This window comes from Capsicum annuum, chromosome 6, assembly GCF_002878395.1.
Source record: "Capsicum annuum cultivar UCD-10X-F1 chromosome 6, UCD10Xv1.1, whole genome shotgun sequence".
Taxonomy (NCBI): domain Eukaryota; kingdom Viridiplantae; phylum Streptophyta; class Magnoliopsida; order Solanales; family Solanaceae; genus Capsicum; species Capsicum annuum.
The window spans coordinates 194,576,523-194,599,507 of NC_061116.1; positions in this window are offsets into that span (position 1 = coordinate 194,576,523).

Consider the following 22,985-nt stretch of genomic DNA (forward strand, 5'->3'; position numbering starts at 1 on the left):
ACTCTAGGTATAAAATGTAGAAAAATGGTTGATTTTATATTCAACTTCAAAAATAGAAAATACAAAAAAATGTGACAGATTTTGAGACGAATATATTGGAGAAAAACGGATGGAGTATAATCATTTTTTCTTTCTCCAAATTTGAATTTGCTTATGTGGGTCCAGAAATAAGTCCACAACAAAATGTATCCAAACAAGAGGGCCAACATTGTCCCTTCAACTTTGGACAGAGATTCAAAATCGTCCTTTTTGTGGAAATAAAAATAGTTTTCGTATTGGTTATCCAAACTGTATATTCTAATAAAAAAGTGATTTTTCCATTAGAAATGTAAGACAGACTCAAATTTAAGGAGCCATTGTCGATGGAACTTTCTTTTAGAAAAAAGTGAAATTTAGTAATACATTGAACTAATATATGTACACATTTCGTTTGAAGATTAGTTGCAAGTTTTGAAAATTAATTTTGACCATTCTTTTAAATGATTTTTTTTCTTTTGCTGACAAAATTTTAACTTTTTTTTTCAAGTTAAATGTGTGTGTAAATATAAGTTCAATTTTCACATTATACCTTTTAAACTTAATTTCAAATAGTACTTTTCTTCAACTATCGCTTTTTTTTTTCCTCCTTTTTAATGTCCAAACGCTTATATTTTGATTTTTAAAAGCATTCTCTTTTCAGAAATAGGGAAAGATTGCACCAAAAAGAAGATTTGAAAAGATTTCACACAAAAAAAGGGCCGGAAAAAATAGAATTAAAGCTCGTAAAGCAAGTATTTGTATGAATATGTTTCTCTTTTGCAACAAAGTAATAGTTGTTTAATTGCTTTTTTGTTTATTGTTGAACCTACAAAGTAATAGTTGTTTAATTGCTTTTTTGTTTATTGTTGAACCTGCAAAAAGTGTTGGTATTAAAGTGAGGTTAATCATTTTTACCACCAACTTTACATTAAGTAATAATACAAAAATAAAGAGTTACAGGTTATTCCATCATTATCAACATCAATGAGCAGGTTTTAGATGTTATCCGATTTTTTTATTATAATAAAGAAAAGAAGTGGGGAGATTGTTGTTATTATCAATGGCCCCATGACAATAATGTTATTAGGACATTTCATGATCCAAATATTGTTATCTAATCCAAAGACTTTAGGTGGATGTTGAAAATTGAATCTCTTGCCTTTGATTGTGGCTAAATATATGCTCATACATATCCAAAAAGGAAGAAAAATGTGTAAAATCCCGTTTACTAAGAGATTTTATTTATGAAATTATATGGGGTATGTTATTGTTATTTTTCTTAATTTTATTAAAAAATTTATTTTTTAAGGAGTGTTTCTTCTTATACAGAAGTTTTAATCAACCAGCATTTTCCTACATAACAAACACCCAATATTTATGCCGATTTACAATCATCATAAACTTCGGAGTAATAATGTGTATTAACTAGCTATCCATAATACAGGTGCTAACAACTTATTCAAAAAGAGAACGTCATATATTCTTTGCGTAAATAATTTAATTGTGACTAATAATGAAATATCTTTTATTTGAATACAGATCAAAAGTGAGAAATTGGTGTAAACCGTGCAATACCATAATAGATGGGTTCAATATAATTGCATCAACAACAACGAAAAAAAAATGAAAGAGAAGAAATGGTGGAAGAAAAAGAGGGATAACATGCTAAGGAAAAATCTTCAATCGATTAAAAAAAATAAAATTACTCCTACTTTTTGTAGACAATTTTGATAAGGTGGCTCCCAGATTAATTATATAATTAAACTATTATAATTTAATAGTATCACATAACGTGGACAAAAAGAAAAAGAAAAAAAGATTAGAAGACGAATCTAACTTAGTTTACCAGCAATATTTACGTTAGGAATAATATAAAGTTTGATCTTATCTAAACATCTTTGTGTACAACATAACATCTGACATGAGGAATGCTTTCATTGACCAATCTTCCAAACTCATCTTCTTCTCTTTTTACTATATCACCTTTAATTATTATATGTCATTTACATATTAAAAAATTAATAATAATTAATAAAATAAATAAGTAAAATAGATATTTATACCATGTCTGCTTCAGCTACTTCAACCATAATTTACTACATCACCTCTAATTATAAATTATTTAAATATTTAAAAGTTAATAAATTGAATAAAAAAAATAAAATAGATATAAAATAATTAATTACCTCTTTATGTTTTAAATTAACTTGACATCTTATATGAGACTCACTTAAATTATTTTTACAAGTATTTTTTATAGCAATTTTGTTATATCACTTCTAATTACTTCCTCCGTCCCATTTTATCCATCCCAAATTGGGATGAAACAACTATTAAGAAAACAATGATTAGTAATGTAACTTTATTATTTTATCTTTCTTAATTGTGTCTTGTTGTTAGTTCCAATATTGATGAGGGCCAATACCAGAGAACCATTTATATTCTTAATGGTGTACTTTTAATGGTACTCCTCTTTGCAACATTTTTCAAGAATGCTAATAACAAGGAGTAATCAATTACACTAAGGGTATAATGGAAAAAAAATTGTCTTGTCTTGATAAGTAAAAAAGGACAAGTAAAATGGGACACCAAATTAGAAAATTTGGGACGGATAAAATGGGACGGAGGGAGTAGTAGTTATTATAAGTCATTTAAGACATGTCTGCTTCGCTACTTCAATCTTGATATTTGCTTAACTCTTGAAAATATATCGGTGTCACTTAAAATAGAATAAAAGAAAAATATTATAGATTAAAATAATTAAAAACTTTAATTACTCAATTTATTTCACTGTTTTAATAATAATTTTAAAAATCGAAACTTAGCATGTTGGGCTGGTGCTTAGCACGGGCCTATTACCACTAGTCTTTAAATAAAGTATAAATAACATAATTATCAACCCTTTTGAAAGTAATTATACTCTCTCCCATTTTTTTAATTACTAGTTCAGTGTACGTGCTTTGCACGTGTGTCTCACGTCAATTAATAAAACTATACATATTTTATTGTCATGTTTTATCCTATAATTAATTCTATAGATCAATTATGATCATAGAGAATAATTTATAGATCATGTTCATGTGTTCCATCAAATTTAGCTTGTTAGCTGAGTTGGATTGCAACATCTAAAGCTCTTTTTATTTAGATAAATATCAAAAAGGAGTTAATAATATGTGTTGTAGGTTCTAAATAATAAAGTAGTATGTCTAAGTAATAAGAATATATTAAGGAAGAAAATTTAAGCATCTCAAATAAGTAATAAAAATATACCGATTGGTTAAGTAACACATAAGAATACAAGAAGCATCTCACATATTGAAATGCAATATCAGACATTAGGATGATGATTTGCATAAAACATACACGTTAAAAAGTTTGCTTGGTATTACTATAGCTTTACTACCACCTCTTTTAGGTCACTTAAATTTAATCCTCATGGAAGACACATATGTAAAAGCAGAATATCACAATGACTTTTTGTTTATAGAACTTAAAGAATTAAATATGTGTACATTCTACGTACCATGAATATATCGTTTTGGTTGTAAATCTAAAACAAATTCTAACATTAAACAACAAAAAAAGAAAAAAAAAATAATAGCATGGTGAATTCTCATAAGCTTCATATAATACCTGTATAAGAAATATGAGCAGAATTAAAATATAAAAGTAATTTACTTCCCAATTTTTTTAATACATGCTTACTTTTAACAAACTACAAATAAAAAAACATAAATGAAAAATCTCAGACACGAGAATATACTTTTAATAACTTTTGACCCTCAATATGATTAAATTCACATGCCTCTCTCGCTATGCAACATATTTATAAATCAAGCAACTGAAACATCATTAGTTACACAAAATATTGGACAAAATTAAGAAAAAAAAATTTATTATCCTTATTAGTGGACAAATGCATTCACTGTATGATTAGTGACAGAAACAATTTCAAACATCTCCCATTTATCTACTTTGAGTGAACAGTACTACAACAAAATAATAGGACAATAGAAATATCAAAAAAATACAATTAAACCTAAACGTTACACAAAAAAATTTTCAAAGCCGACAGACATTCATCTACCACTTGTAAACGACTACAAAATAATAATATAATAGAGATATCAAATCAACACAGTTAAACCTGACCTTTACACAAAACTTTTCTCCTCAAAGTCGACCGATATTGATTTACCATTTGTCAACTAAAACAACACAATATAATAATACAGATATCAAAACAACAATTAAATCTAACATTTACAAAAGTTTCTTCAAAGCTGACCGATATTCATCTATCACATGTAAACTATGACATAATAGAGATATCAAAACAATACAATTAAATCTAACCTTTACAAAAAAAAATCTCAAAGTCGACCGACATTCATCTAGCACCTATGTTAAGCAGAAAAAACAACAAATAGTAAGAAATTATGACAAGAAGATTAAGTCTAACATTTACATTAATAAATTTGTCAAAGTCCGACAGAACGTACAAAACAATAGGATAATAGAGATATCAACATAACAAATAATATAATTAAACCTAACCTTTACACAAAAAAAATTCTCAAAGCCAACCGACATTCATCTACCACCTGTAAACTGCAACAAAATAATATCATAATAAGATATTATAATAAAATATTATAATTTAAACCAAATTTTTGGACAAAAATTTCTCCAAAGCCAACCAACATTATATATCACTTGTAAACTACAACAAAATAATACAATAATAGAGACATCAATACAATATAATTAAACTAATTTTTACACAAAAATTCTCTCAAAGCCAACCGACATGCATCTAACACCTGTATTAAGCTGAAAAATAATAAATAGTAAGATATTAAGACAATACGATTAAAACTAATCTTTACATAAAAAATTTCTCAAAATCCAACGAAAAATTCATCGATAATATAAACTTGAAATTAATAAAAAAAAATCTTCACTGAGAACTTAGAAAGAAAAGTAAGCAATTGAATATCAAAATAAAGAAAATGATTAAAATGATGTATAGAACAAATAATTATATATATGCTAAAAATATTCATATGGCTGATATAAAAAATATAACAATGAGAAGAGAATGATTAGAAAGGATACTCAATTTACAGAAGTCCAAAATCTTGTAGAAATCAAAACCTTTTTCCTTCAAAAAAAGATTACCTAAATATGGAAGATTTTATTTTTATATTAATTTTTGAAAAAAGTCCCAAATATAAAAAAACTTTGGGAACAATCCTTACACGTTTTGTACAAAAATTGTACAAATTTAGCTTTTGAAATTTTTTATTTTAAAGGACTAAATCCTTTCTAATATCACTTTACCTTTGAATTTTTTATTTTTTTTTAATCAAAATTGGATAGCTTCTTATCAAATATTTTAGGACTTATATTGTAGAATTTCTTAATTTTTAAAATATATTTTTCTCTTACCATATAATTTAGGATTTCTTAAATATTAATTCTCCTAATATTTTTTACCACATATTTTTTCTTACCAAATAATATAGGACTCTTTAATTTTTTTTTTTTTAAAAAATTCTTGTACCAAAATATCTTAGAACCCCTTAATTTTAAATATTATAAAAATAAATAATAATTGAAGAAAATAAGTGAAAAAATAATTTTGTCTATTGCAGACTCTTTTAACGAAGGACAAAAAATTCAAATCATTAGAATATATTATGTATATGGATTTACTCTCTCTCCCTATACATGACATAACCGATATATACATAACATTCTGTGTATATGTTGAGATTTTTATAATATGTTTAAGGAATTAGAATTTTTTGTAATATTAAAAACATAAATTGTGTAGTGTATTTATGTAATTTTTAGTTATCATTGCTCTAGCATCCAGAAATTTGCAACTCGAAGTTCCAGTACACAAGATTTCAGGACCTTTGACTTCTTAGAATTCATAACGCTGATATTCATTTTATTTTTGTTATAATGACAACGTTGATATTCTAAAAACATTTTGTTTTGTATAAAAATTATATTCCCTCTATTTCAAAATAATTAAATTATTGGGATATGTCACATATTTTAAGAAAAATAAAGATATAAATTAATCATATTTTTTTATTTTTGTTCTTTTTAAACTCCAAAATATTAGTAATGATGATTGGAACTTATTTTTGAAAATTTAATTAATGAAGGATAAAATTGAAATTTTTTTAACATGCATCTTGAATAATGAGCAATTTAATTATTTTAAACATTAAAAATACTTTAACAATTCAATTATTTTGGAACGAAAGGAGTATTTTGAAAGAATAGTTATTTCAGTAATCATTTTAATTGAACTTATATTACTAATGCCCGACAATAATAGTGCTTTTTAATCATGCTCACCATAATAGAAACATATGATCTCAAAAGCTAGCATTGCAGCTGAATTACTCAAGTTCAAAATCTTCACATGTTTACTCTCGTGCTTAATAAAAAAATAGAACTTAGATTCAACTCAATTTTAAAAACTAGTTAAGAATTGTCCAAACTATTTAAAGAGATCACCAATCGATGTGAAACCAACCAATGTAATCGAGAAAAAAAAAAGTGAAAATATTATCCTTATGTCACTAGGATAATGAATACAGCTAGCAATTATAAACAAAAAAAACTCTCTTCTGGTTTTATATATTCTTCTTGAAAAATTGTGGAACAATTTTCTTTTGTGTGAATCATTTTTTATGTAATAAATCTAATTATGGTTCACCTTCTAAAGCAAGCATATGCATTTGCTTGTGGTTGCTTTATGAGAAAAGAGAAAAAGTAAAATAAAAATGATTTTTCCCTGAAAGCTAAGTCTAACTCGTGCTATATCACATACTCCACGAGCTCAGATAAAAATAAAAATAAAAATGACTAATGCAAATTAACAATGATGAATAATCATGCTTATAACTTGAAGATGGCACAAATTATTATGGTTTGCCTCACTTTTTCCTGTTGAATTTATATTCCAAAAAAAGAAAAGAGCATAAACATTCTAGATATCAGAATCAATGATGTCCACGAGCTCATAATAACAACTTCGCTTTTTATTTTGTGATGTAATTTAAAAAAAAGCAATGTATAGCACGTTATGGGTCAACTTCTTTTACCTTTTTTTCAAATAATTTGATTTTTGAACTCAATACAATCTTCTAGGTAGTACCTACAATAATTTATGCTCTCACTATGTGCATAATATGTGACAAATAAAATTTATGCATATCATGTAGAAATCATCATTATTAATATCATGTAGAAATCATCATTATTATTATAATGCTTTAACTTTCAGGGCTCAACACTAATTTGATCTAAAAGATTAAGCTGTGAAAGAGAAGACATATGCTCTATGCAATCAGCCAATAATTAAACTTAGGATTCAGCTTAATTACACTAATGGTAGATAATTTCTGTAAAATTTATGAATGCTTTAGTTTCATATTACTATTTCCACTGATTATGAACAATCACATAAAATACTTCTAGGTGATTTGATAATAAAAAGGTCATTCTGGTGTACAGAGAATTATGTGTTTACATGTTCGAAAAAAGGCTGCACTTCAAGGGGGTGTGATGTAGATAATATACCCTAATGCAAGCATTAGTGATTGCTTCCAACTTTCCACGATTCAAACATGGGAAACAACTTTATCATAATTCCAATGCCCCGCTTAGGGTGATTTGATAGTGTAAAAGGTTATCTTACGTTGTCAATGCCTTTGTTTAGAAGATAAAATCATAGAATATGATGTGCCTCATTTAACTGCTACCAACAATAAAGAGTCATGAAAGGAACAACAGAAGAACGAAGACATCAATTTTGTCAATGAAACCAAAGGAACTGGTCCCATGAATGTGAACATGAAAAGTATAATAAAGATGATAGTATAGCAGTTGTTTCAATGAAAGTATACACAACAGATGTAAAGTAAAAAAAAAATACTAAAAGAGGAAGCAAGAGACACAAGAAGGGATCAATGCAAAGGCAAATAAGGCAAAAATAGGCAAAGGCATGTGAAACAGTCCAAATCTTGACTGTATATTTGGAAACAATCCCTGACTTAAGTTGCATGTCTTGCTTGGGTTGAATCAAGCTAATACTTTAAAAAAAAAATATTGTCTTGATACATTATTCAAAATTTTATATCATTTGTATGGAATATAGTTGTTCTCAGGGACACGTTAGTCCAAGCATTGTGCTTGGAATTTTTAAGAATTAACTATTGATTTCTCATGTGTTATTGGACTATACAAACATAGCTGAAATGTGCCCCATTTATAAGTAGCTAATTTTGGGGGGATTACTAACTCAAGTGGATTGAACATATCACATTTTTATGGACGATTTTTGTCACCTCTAAATCCAGTTAAGTCTTTTTCTCTCAAATCTTCAAATAGTCACTCAACAAAGTCCTCACTGAACATAAATGAGTTGGGTGGTGTGTCTCAAGACTAAAAGAACTTTGTAACTTTTATCTTATTTGAACAAAATACTGAAGCAAAACCAAATGGACAGTTCCAAAATCAAGAACAAATTGGCAAAGTATGCATCTGCTCACCTTTGTATCTAAACAAAAGTATGATATAGTTTATAGATTATGGACAATATATGCTGTGAGATGTTTATGACTCAAAAAAAAAGCAAAGAGCTTACAAAGTAGTATGTAGACTCTAACCTATAACTAGCACATTAGAGAAGTAAATTAAGTCGATTCCTTTTGGCCATTTCCAAGTGTTTTCTCAACTAACAAATTTCATCCTCTGATTTTTCCTTTTGTTCTGCAGCTGACCTAGAAGCACACTCCATCATAGATAGTTCTAATTAAAAGTCTACGAGTGACATCCTTCAGATTAGACTCAATTAGGAGTGTCAAAATGAATCCTAATTGAGTTGAACCGTTCAACCCGCTCAATATTTAATGAGTTGGATTTAATATAATTTACTATTAGATAAATCTTAATCCATTTTTAAATGAGAAAAAGACATCATGTGGCCTATCTCAAAAGAAATAGCCCATGTTTGAGATAGTGGATAATAAATGAGTAACTTACATAAATCCTTGAATATTTAAGTGATATTACATAAAATTCTGATTATTTTGTTAATTATATTTTATCTCGATTTTTTGAAATGGTGATACATATAAAAAAGTGATGCATTTGAAACTAACAAAATATTTATTTAAGGAAATAATAGATTCTCTTTTATTCATTGTATTCTTTTATTAAAGGAAAGATATCTAATTTTTCTCTTTTTTTTTTAGATTTAATTTAGATGTTTTAATTATGTTTCTTTTTTTTTTCATCTTTAATTATGAAAGATATGTTTTTTTTTTGGTCCTTTTTCTCTTTTTTCGTCTTTAATTTTAGTTTGCTTTTTTTAGATTTAATTTTAATTATATTTCAATTCTGCTTTGTCTTTTTTTTTTTTTTAAAAAAATATTATTATTTTTGTTTCCAACAATGAATACACCATTACCTTTCATTCATAATATATGAATCACCCAATAATTGAAATAAATAATTGTATCTACCATATGAATCACCATAATACCATATATATCACCCATTAATATCATATGGATCACCCAATAATTGAAATAAATAATTATATCTACCATATGAATCACCATAATATCATATATATGAATCACCCAATAATTGAAATAAATAATTATATCTACCATATGAATCACCATAATACCATATATATGAATCACACAATAATTGAAATAAATAATTGTATCTACCATATGAATCACTATAATACCATATATATGAATCACTCAATAATTGAAATAAATAATTGTATCTACCATATGAATCACCGTAATACCATATATATATCTCCCATTAATATCATATGAATCACCCAATAATTGTATCTACCATATGAATCACCATAATACAATATGTATCACCCATTAATATCATATATATCACCTGTTAAAATCATACAAAATGTATCTATCGTATGAATCACCATAATACCCATATAATTATATCATATTTATCATTCATATGAATCACCATTAAAACAATAAACATGTATGAATAACTAAATAAATTTATATATGTATCAATAGGATTTTTTTTAAAAAAGAGAGATTTTAGGAGAGGGAAAAAAATGTTGCAAACATTAATGTAGGAGAAAAAATCAGGAAGGAAAATGATTTAAGTATTAATGGAAGAGAAAAAATCAGGAAGGAAGATGATTTAATTGTTGATAATTGGGGAGATATTTTAGGGAAGGAAATTTTGAATGAGTTAATGGTGGAGTAAAAATAAGATGTGGAGTTTTCTTGATATGTATCAAGAGTAAAGTTGAAAAATGAAATTTTATATATATTTTAAAAAAGTTAGAAATATTAAATAATATAATCTCTTAAGTATGAGATTTGTGTAATTTATCCATAATAGATGGCCACTTGACCAAAATGTTGCTATAGAATGGCCATGGGCTGTTTAAACATGTTGCAGTTTTTTTTTCCTATAAAATTTCTAACTAATAAAAGTCTGATTTTTTATTTAAAAAATAATAATTAAATATAATTATATAAATAATTATTAAATAAAATATGTATAAAAGATAAGATAAATGTATGAAAATTGTACAAAATGTGTTAAAAAATAATAATTAAATATAATTATATAAAAATGATATAATTGTTATATAAAAATGTACCTATATATGAAAATTGTACAGTTATATAAAATATGTATATGTATAAAATAGATAAAAAAATATATGAAATGTGTATAGAAACTGTATAGTTATTGTATAAATTACATATTCGAATAATAATTATAGTCAAAATCGTATAGAATGTGTACAAAAATTATATAATTATTGTATATAATGTGTAAAAAAAACATACAAGTATTGTATAAAACATATTTTTGTGTAAGTGATCTGTATATAATTTGTATCAATATTGTATAGAGTACGTATATGTATAGAATGTATATAAACTTCATAAATATTGTATAAAAAATATATCTAAATAATTATTATAGTTAAATATTGTATAGGATGTGTATAGAAACTATACAATTATTTTTATAATGTGTATATAAGTTATACCATTATTTATATAAAATATGTATTTCATATCAAATATGCGTTTGAAAAAAAAGTCTTTTATACATTAATAATCCAATTTTTATAATTATTGATTGTTTTTTATTTTTATAGATTTTTTTTTTTAAAATCTATTGTTCTTGGAAATAAAGGAAAAAAAAGGTAAAGCAGCGATAAAAAGGGCCAAAAAAAAAAAGAAACATTGACCAATTAAAAAAAAGACAAAAAGAAAAAAGAAGCATTGACCAATTAAAAGGTAACAAAGCAAAAAAAAAAAAAGGACACGTATCATCACGCATCTCCTGCTGACATAAGCCATGTGGCTAAAGTATGGAATTTTAATTTTTAGGCTATTGTCACGCCCCAAATCCTATTAAGGCGGACTGACACCCGTTGTCGGTAAGGCTCGGGAGAACCAACCTGTAGCGATACATTACCTATGAACATTATAAGTTACTTTCATACTAAACATGCCCTCAAAAGATAAATAGGACTAGCAAGCCAAAAGATATTATATGACTAGGCCGTTGGAGCCACAATGTCTACGGTACGATACATGACCATACTATACTTTACGTAGTCTACAAAGCCTCTAGACAAGAAACGTTATCTTATAAGGGTCGGGACAGGCCCCGCCTCATGATAAGATACTATACAATGCAAAAAGATATGATAAGACTCAAAGCCCCGAAGCAACCTGGAGCTCAGTGACTGCGGTTGATATCCTGTACTCTTACTAGGGAGGTTTATTAGCTTCTGTACCTGCAGCATGGAATGCAGGTCCCCCAAGAGGGACGTCAGTACGAAATAATGTACTGAATATGTAAGGCAACATGTACTATATATGAGATAAAAACTCAAATGAAACCATGTACTGCTGTAGGGTAAAAGACCACCTTTATGAATATTGTGGAGTCATGTATCTTATAACAATTATGTTACTTTACTCTTATTACTTGAATAATCTGTGCACAGCATGTAATACAAATGACCAGCTGATCAGTGGTAATTCTATATCAGGATCGACCCATGCTAGGCTTTCCTTTCACCCCTGGGATACCCCCTGTAATATTGGGATTGACCCATGCTAGGTGATTCTTTCACCCCTGGGATACCACCCAACAGAAGCAACTGTATACATATATCTTCTTATTACTTTTGAGATGAATCTTTGGTGGTCGTAACATTTGAGCTATAAGACTATAAGCATGACAAATGACAAGTATGTGTCCATGTAACATCATATCATAATGAAAAGAGTGGGTTGTACAATTAGTGAAACATGTAGGACATAAACAACGTATGAACTTTATTTAGCTAAAAAGAAGACTCATATGTCATGGTACCCAATGTATGTATGCAGCAGTGACAATGCTCGAATCTGGACACACAAGTACATGTTAAAGAGTGGAGTGGTTATGTCAAAGTTTGTAAAGATCTCTATGTGCCAATGAAGACTTTGGATTCCATGCCAAATAATAAGAGATCGAATAGCCTTACATACCTCGACATATCAACTTGTTTTTACGTCGAAATGACTTCTTTTCTTCCAACTATTTATCTACAATAGCATGTTTTAAAGCTAGTATTAGCAGCTAATCAATGCATCTGGACAGCCCAATCTCAGAAGACACAACACTTTGGCAACAAATGTATAACCATCAACTCAATGGTGTTATTCCGACTTTCTCAATTCTAACTGTATTCAACCAGCATACATTATCATATACATGATGTATACAGCCTATATTAGTTCTATAACATGCTGGCAACAGTCCATAACTACAACACATAACCATTTTACAAAACGCTCAACTAAGAAGCACAACATCTCGTCGTCTCCCTACATTTCGTCGTTAACAATTCATACTTGTCCCAACTTTGAACCAGATGCTCCCAACATATATATACATCAAATAAACCTTAACATAGTCACAAAATAGCTCAAAACGTAGGGGAAACGTGAAACAACATCCCCCCTCAACAAAACAGTCCAATACCAGTTTGGAAGCACATAAGATCATATAAGGATACTTGTTTCCAAAGAACTAGCAAAACAGTCCAGCAACCTTGGCAACCATATACACACTATAACATGTTAATAACCTCAACTTTACATCATATTAAAGTGAAAAATCAGGGTAAAAATCGTTCCAAAGCCAAGAAAACCAAACAACAACTTTCAGGACACAAGCTGTCCAGAAATTCCTGCACAGTGAACCAGCCAACTTATCTTGTTTTCCATGGAAAATTCATATCAAGTATATGGTTATTTTTACATACCTTAACTCCCAAGGTGTAGGTCTAATTCAAGAACTCAAAAAGTAGCCTTTGGTTGCCTTCCAAGGTGAAGAAATACCAAGAGAAACTTAGAGAGAAATTCTGAAATTTTTTGGTCTTTTCTTTGGTTAACCTAGAGCTCGGTTTTGGTCCCTTTTTAAGGAGACTTTGGACCGACTTTCTCCTAATATTTGTAGCTGATTAACTCAAGTTGGTCAATGACTAATTTTCCCCTTTCACTTGGGCCTTTTGGATCTCTAAATCAATGGGCTTTAGTGGCCCATTTCCTTACTCTTTCTTGCACTTTGTTTGGGCTCAATTTTGTTAGTAGTGAATGAATGTAGTTGGGCCTATTATATAAAAATCTTGGGCTGAACATCTTGGCCCAATATAATGTTAAACCATTGTCTTTAATAGCCTCCCTAACTTGGGCTTCGTTTGTCACAAGACTTGGAAAGTTTCGGCGTTAAGCCTTGTCTTCGTTCCCCTTTCTTTTTACTAACGTCTAGACTTCAAGTGAGTTCACTTATGAATGAATTCTTCTCCCTCATGTATATATAATTTTTAAGCTAAGCACACAGGTGACTCACCTGCTAGCTCCCTAAGTTCCATAAGCATGTCAATGTTTTTTTTTTTCCGTTTAAGGCCACAGTCTCTAAATAGACTTCCATATAGTGCCCCAATCTAACACTTGAACACTTGAAAAATTTTGGTAGTAATTAAATCAAGTCGTAGCATTTTTTTACATTAAATTGGTTAACAAATACATTCATTCTTCTTGATACGCAAAATTATTAAACTAATTTGTTTGCATATTTTGTTGATAACAACAGAATAAGATCTGAAAATCCAATGCTAGTATACGTATATAATAGCACCTCACTATAGTAATCATGCATGAAATTTCCCAAGTTAACCTTATAGTGAGATATTTTTCAACTCGAAATTTAATTATCATTATTCATTTAGTAATCTAACACTAAGGCTAGAAAGGGAAATTTTTTTTTTACTGGAAAGTGAATTGATGCATTGCACTTGTTTGTATGGGTGATGATGTATTATTTAATGAATATTAATATTTACTCTCTCTAATTTATTTTACTTGACAAACCTCTTATGAAAACTTTAATTAAGAATATATTTTATCAAATTAACCTTATAATAATATTTTGTAATTCTAAATTTAATTATTATTACTTTATTTAGTTATTTAATGCTAAAGTTAGAAAGGAAATGATTTGAAAGTGAAAGGAAGAAGTAAAATATATACATCAAATGCACTTTACTAATTTGCATGGGTGATTATGTCATCATTTGGTGAAAAAAAAAAAGCTTGAAGCACAAGAAATATCAATTGGCAACAACGATCAATCACTGCAATTTGCTTGAGGTTCACGTTTAAGAGAAAAAAAAGAGAGGGTATAAGGTTTGGAACAAAAAATAAAGGTTGGATTGAGTTGGTTTGAAATTAATCAGATTTGATGGTTTATTGGATCAAATAGTGGATTTGGGTTAATTGTTTGAGACAAAATATGGGAAAAGACATCGTTTTCACTCCAAACTATACCCGAAAAGTCGAAGCCACACCTAAACTATACTAGTGACCTATTACACACCTAAACTATAAAAAAGTAAAACTATTTACACCCTGTCAGGATACCACCACTTGCATGTGGTGTAGTGTTTTACACGCGCTGCCACGTCAGCAACACGTCAGTAAAAAGTATCACTTTTTTATAGTTTAGGTGTGTAATAGGTCACTTATATAGTTTAGGTGTGGATTCAACTTTTCGACTATAGTTTGGGGTGGAAACGATGCCTTTTCCCTTAATGTTTTTAGCCGTTTACTTTTGTTATTTAATAGGCTGGACGCGCCTAAAATAAGTGTAACACACGCGCCTTAGAATGGGGGTCGCGGGGAGGTAATAATATCACTTTTATATAGTTAAAGTGTGTAATAGGTCACTTATATAATTTAGGTGTGGCTTAGACTTTTCTTGTATAGTATGGGGTAGAAATGATGCCTTTTTCTGACAAAATATTGAAATGAAAAAGGAATAAATATACCCTCAAATTATGATAAATGATACATATATCCCCTTTGTCATACTTTGGATACACATATGCCCCTCACGTTAGTGTGAGGGGCATATGTGTACCATTTCATTAATGAGTTTGGAATAAAAAGATTAAAATAGAAAAGGGACAAGTATGCCCCCGAACTATAATAAACATTGTGTATATACCCTCCATCATACTTTGGATCCACATATGCTCCTACCGTTAGTGTGAGGGGTATATACGTACCATTTTATTAATGATAAGGGCATGCATGTACCCAAAATATGACGGAGGATATATAAGTGTCATTTATCATAGTTCGAGGGTATATTTTTAAAACTTTTTAATTTTTTCAAAACTACAAATCAACCCACAACAAAATTCCCCTCTCTCTCAATGTCTCAACTCTCTCTCTCTCTCAAACTTTTTTCAACAGCTACTGCAAACAATCGTCACAGATCGACGCAATGTTCAATCTCCGACTACTTTCAACCTCTAGCGACAATAGTTATGAGTTCTTCATCATTTCTTTTCGACTTTCAACCATCAATTTGCTCCACAATAGATCGACGTGATAGCATTCTCCAGCGTCAACAGCTTGGAGTTCTTCATCTTTCGTTTTTGACTTTCACAAGTAAAAATTGAAGCTTTTTAGTTATGAAGAAAAAGAGAAACTTGAGTTAACTTCTCTTCTTGTATGGATTAACAATTTTATATTTGTTTCTTAAAAATGAAATGGAGACCCAATTTTTTTTTGAATTTTTGGTATTTCTTCTCTTAGTATAATTGATGTAAATATGATATCTATGACATTTTGTCGTTATTATAGTTCTTGTTTTCGAACATCATTGTAAAAATAGTGAAATTTGAATTGTAAATTTTTTTTTTGGAGACATCTGTTGTCACAAAATCTAACAACTGTTAGTTTTGTGAGATTTTGTTGGTTTAAGTGAACACCACTTACTTAAATAATTGTTGATTTGTTGTATTTTATGAAATTTTTTATTGTTTGTGTGTGTTCGTTGTTGGTGTTGTTGGGTGTGTGTTGGTATTGTTGTGTGTGTGTGTGTGTTGGTGTTGTTGGTGGCGTTGTATTTGTAAATGTTGTTAAATATTTCTAGTGTTGGAGTTGAATATTGGCGTTGTTGGTTTTATTTGTGTTGTTATATTTATAAATGTTGATAAATATTGATTTATTGGTGTTGATGTATTAGTAATTATTGGTGTTGTTGGTGTTGATTTGTTTGTATTGTTGTTGCTGTTGGTGTCTTGGGAAATGTTGGTGTTATTGGTGTTGTTGTATTGATAAATATGGCATACTGATAAATGATGATATTGTTATTGGTGTTCTTGCTACTGGTTCATTTTTTAAATAGATGATTCATCTATTGTAAAAGGCATAATAATTATTTCAATAGATGACTCATCTGTCGGATGAAATAATAATAGTAATTCTAATAGATGACTATCAAGACTTTTAATTTCTTACAACAGATGGACAATTTGTTGAAACAGATGGATTATCTGTTGGAAGAAATAAAAATAGTACTAAGTATACTGTTTTGATTTCATCCTATAGATTATCCACCTGTTGCAACAGATGAGTGATGAGTTTGAAGAAATAAAAATAATTTCAATATTGTTTTGATTTCTTCCAATATATGACTCATCTGTTGCATTAAATTATCCATTTGTTGGAAGAAATCAAAACAGTATTGAAACTGTTTTTATTTCTTCCAAGAGATCACTCATCTTGTACTTGTTAGATTTACTTTTATCCCCTTTTAATGATGCATATATTAGTTATAATTTTTTCTATTTTCCTCTTATTTTTAGATAATATGACTCCTAAAAGAAAAGAAAGTGAATCAAATTCAAGTAAAGAAATAAATAAACTAGCTAGGCTAGATTCACTACTATATGAGCTTGTTGTAAAAGCGATATCTCAGTCAAAAACAGAAAAAAAATGAATATGAGGAAAAGAAAAGCTTCCCAAGAGATTGAATTTAGTTTAAAAAATCAACATGATCTAAACGCTACTATTGATCCTAATAACTCTTCCACTGAAGAGTTTCCTAAAATATTCAGTATTGATAGTTTTTCTGTTAGATTGCAGTGTGATGGTGACACAAATTTAATTGATGATTGTGTGGTAAATTCAGCCATGAAAAAAAAAAATCTTTTGATGCCTTAAGAAAAATACTTAAAGAATAAAAATTGGATGCTTATTTCAGGAACAACTGCTTTGGGTAATATCTTGATTTGCTGGAGGACAATAATGCCCGTTTTTAAATGACCATGGTTTATGATCTTTTCAAATGTTGGTTTATATATGAAAATAAAGATAAAGATGGATGAGGTGTGGCTAAATTATTGTGGCATGCTACTTTATTTTGGTTGGAAGGAGTTTGCTATAGTTACTGGACTAAAATGTAATCCTCATTCTCAACCTATACCTATTGTAACACAAAAAAAATACCTCGCACACCAAAAGACAAGTCAAGTGATAGTGATGACTTGATGTCTCTTGTTGGTCCAAGCTTCAAAAACATAAATTTGATAGAAAAGTCGAAAGGTAAAAGACTTTTATCGAAGCACAAACAATCATTGTACTTGGTTTAGTTTGTGCATAATATTCTTTGGGAGAGAGACGCTAACAACATCATACCACTTGGTTTAATAAAGCTCTTCGAGGATGTTGAGGCATTTAACAACTATCCTTGGGGTCATGAAAACTTCAAAATGACTGTCAAATATTTATTGACTCCGTTAACGCTAATGACAGTCAACTTATATGACGTTCTATGGGCTTTCATGGTAAATATTTCTTTTTTTATGTTTTATTTATTTCTTATTGAATAATTCTTTTGATTTATTAGTTAATTTTTATAGGCTTGGGTATCTGAAGCCATTCCTTATCTCATACAACAAGTGAACTACCAAGAAGAAGTTTCATATTCAAGAATCCTGAGATGGTTGTTGGTCAAAAATGACAAAAAAGCAAAATCTCTTGATCTTTTCAAACCCGTGAGGAAGCAGTAAGTTTAATTTTAATTAAATTTTTATTTTAATTAATGATTTATTTAAATAATTCAATCATAATTTTAAATGTACTATTTTATTTTAGATTGTGAATTCGTGACTTATCCCGACTAATCGAGAGTTAAAGATGTTATTTTTTGTTACTTTACAATTTGTATAAACTTTATCGGATCCTAAGGCAATTGATATAATAAAAAAAGAATTGATTAGAGTAACAATCATAAAAAGAAAATCTTTGGGAGGGTGGGCTTATTCTTGGTGATGTTGTTGTTGATGGTGTTTCTGTTGATGTTATTGATAGGGCTACTGATGATCTTGGTGATGGTAATGATGGTAGTGGTGATAAAGTTATTTTTGGTGATGGTGGTGGTAATAGGGTTGCTGTTGGTGGTGGTAGTGGTGATGGTGCTATTGTTGGGGTTGACGCCCCTCTTGCAGTTTTTGAAACAAGAAATGATCATGATTATGATCATACTGGGTTTACTAATTTTGAGGTAGGTATACCCCTTTAAATTGGCATACTATAGATTTCTCACACGAAAAGGGTAGTTAATTATTTGGAGATCTTGCCCCTCTTAGCTTATGTTGTGCATGTAAATGGCAAAAGTGCAAGAAAAATATGATGGAGTGATTAATGCTATTAATATATTAATTGTTGCTGTAAAGAATTAAGAGGGGTGTCATTCCATCAAAGAGGATTTTAGATTCATTCACTCTGTTAGAGGTTAACAGAAGAAAGAAAGCAATTTCCAAGGTATTATCAAATATCAACAACAATAACAATAACAAACCAAGTGTATTCCCACATAGTGGGGTCAAAGGAGGGTAAGATGTACGCAGTCCATACTACTACCTCCGGAGAAGTAGAAAGACTGTTTTGGATAGACCCCCGGCTCAAGATAAGGAATAATAAACAAATTCGTAATAAAGCATGGAACAAGATGACATAACATAAATACAACACCCACAAGGAATAGTAAACAAATTCATAATAAAGCATGAAACAAGATGACATAACAAGAATAATACACCCACCAAGTAACCTTACACTAACGACCCAAACTGGCTCTAGCCTTCTATCCTAATTCGCGTCCTCCAGATCTTCCTATCTTGGGTCATGTCCTCAGTAAGCTGTAACTGCTCCATGTCTCGCCTAATCACCTTTCTCCAGTATTTCTTCGGTCTACCCTTACCCTGCCTGAAACCATCCAAAGCAAGCCTCTCACACCTACGAACCAGGGCATCCGTGCCCCTCCTCATCTCGTGTCCAAACCATCTCAATCGTACTTTCCGCATCTTGTCCTCCACCGAAGCCACTCTAACCTTCTACTGGATAGTCTCATTCCGAACTCTATCATCCCTAGTAAGCCCACACATCCAACGCAACATTCACATTTCCGCCACCTTCAATTTTTGAATATGGGAGTTCTTGACTGGCAAACACTCTGCTCCATACAACCTGGCTGGACGGACTGCCACCCTGTAAAATTTGCCTTTAAGCTTGGGTGACACTTTCTTATCACACAACACCCCCGAGGGAGCTTCCACTTCATCCATCCCGCCCAATATGGTGGGAGACATCCTCGTCAAATATCAAAAGATAAAAATTGCAACTCCTTTTTCTTGCACTGTTGAGTAATATACAAGGTCCATAGGAGAGCAACATGAGCTAAAAAAGGTGAATATTTATCATTTGTTCCAACAAATCACAAATTTGTTGTGACAGACATCCCATTTGTTGCATAACTTTATGTATCTGTTGCAACAGATGAGTTAAAGTTGTGCAACAGAGGTGTGATGTCAACAGTCTACCTACTGCAAGCATTAGTGGTTGCTTCTAGCCTTTCACCACTCGAACCAGTGACCTATAAGTCACATGAAGACAATTTTGCCATTTTTCAAGGCTCTTTCCGGTAATTTGATAGTGTAAACGTTATTTTACGTTCTCATTTTTTATGTTTAGAAGCTAAAATCATAGAATATGATATGCCTCATTTATCTGCTACCAACAATAAAGAGTCATGAAAGGAGAACAGAAGAAAGAAGGCATCAATCTCCCATGAAAGTGAACATGTATATATGAAGTGTAGCAGTTGTTTCAATGAAAGTAACAACAGATAGAGAGTAAAAAAAATACTAAAAAAGGAAGCAGAGACACAAGAAGGGGTCAATGCAAAGGCAAATAAGGCAAAAATAGGCAAAGGCATGTGAATAAGTCCAAATCTTGGCGGTTTATTTGGAAACAATCCCTGACTTAAGTTTCATGTTGTTGCTTGGGTTGAATCATAGCTCTTTTTTTATCTGGATAAAAGGCAGCCCGACCACAAGGTTTATTGTATGCAGTGTTATCGTACATTTCTGTGAGAGGTTATTTTCACGGCTTGACGTCATGACGGGAGGTCACATGGCAACAATTTTACCAATTACTCCAAGCGTTGGTAATATTCAATTTTTCTATCAATAGTAGAAAAATAGTTGTTGTCAGGGGCACCTTAGTCCAAGCATGGCGCTCCGAATTTTTATGAAAATAACTATTAGTTTTATATACTAATTTTGTTACAATCTTTTAAGCATAAAAATGACTTCAACCAGGTAGTCTTTTCCCCTCAATTCTTTAAATAGTCACTCCTCAACAAGTCTTCACTGGACATACATGAGTTGGGTGGTGCCCCTCAATCTCAAGATTGTTAGACAAATCAGTAACCTTATCCCTTGTACAAGAACTCTATAATTTTATCTTGAATAAATTGCAGAAGCAAAACCAAAGGGACAGTTCCAGAATCAAGAACAAATTGGCAAAGTGCATCTGCTCATTCCTGCATCTACACAAAAGGATGGTATATCTTATAGATTATGGACATATGTGCTATGAGGCGTTCGAAACTCTAAAAAGTGAATAGTTTACAAAGTATGTAGACTCTAACCTATAACTAGCACATCAGTAAGGTAAATTAAGTCGATAGAAATAGGCATGGATAAAAAATCCAGCCCATCCAAACGGTACATGTAGCAACAAGCAAAACCAACCGCGCAATCACATTTTAACCTACAAAAGATCATCCTCTCACGTTAGACAGTGAGTGCAAACATGATGTGAAGTGAGGTTATTCCAAAGGAGGCACAGCTGATTTATAAAATCGGAAAGCCAATTTCAGTTCATTTGCCCTTTGAATTCATCAGCCTTCCTTTTCGGCTAGTTCCAAGTGTTCTCTCGACTGACGAATCTCATCCTCTGTCATTTGATCTGATTTTGCCTTTTGTTCTGCTGCTAACCTAGAAGCACGCTCCATTGCCAATTGTTATAAAAGCCTAAGCGCAACATCCTTCAGCTACACTCGACCTATTATATATGCAAATACAGGATCAAAACAATTATCAATAGCTGACATCCTTCCTACGTGGGAGAGTATTGGAAATGAATAACAACAACTAATGTCACTTTTAGAAACATTTCCAGAACTGATGTACTATATGAAATGACAATTTAACAGCGGTGGTGCAAATACACTCAAGCTAATTCTAGACCTATTTTGTTCTCAAGGGAGAGAGTTACAACCAATTAACACACAAAGGCAAACGACACATGAAACCGCTGTAGCCTGCAAATTCTTATACCAAAATCTTTTTCTTTGTGTCCATTTATAGCAAAATCTTGTTCTCTACTAATCTTGGTCTCAAAAGACAGTAAGCAGAAACAACATCAAAAACTTCATTAATAAAATTAACAATTATGGAATATATTATCGGCTAGCTCTAATGAATTTTGAGAGTAGCTACAGGATCATTGAATCAAACTATCAATAGGCTAGAAATACTAGTCATGCAGTGTGTGTAGTTTGACAATGATGACATACTAGTCCAAGAAATGACTACAATGAACAAACTGATCAACTCGTAAAAGAAGCAAAGGTAATTTAATGACAAATACCACTACCTTAAGCCTCCTTAGCTGCACTTTGTAAGACTTTGGCATTGGCTCCTGCAATTCATTGATTTCATCCGTAGAATCACTATGCAAGATATTACACTCAAATGCCTGATTATGAAGTTTTGTATTCAATAAATGGGTGGCGAAAACATCAAACATCACTACACCCTTCATTGACAGATTTTGGCTTCGGAGTTTTAGTCTTATTGTTAAAAAACTTTCCTATTATTGAATAACTTAAGAATTTCCTACAATGGTAATATAGCTAAATTTGGAAAAAGCTTTAGCTCATGATCAAGTAAACGAGATAGAATAGATTAAGCGAAGCTTTTTTTTTTTTTTTTAAAAAAGGGAAAAAATTGTAAACACTTCACAAATTGAAACTTCTCAATAGCTTATGCATAGACTCTGTATAATAATGAGAGGCACAACAAGCAAAATAGACTAATCTCAAGCAGCTCTATAAAACCCTTCAAATGGAAGGAACGAAAAGTTGCAAACACAATAGATAACTGCCGTTCATACAAACTTAGCTATCAGTAAGATGCAGCAAAT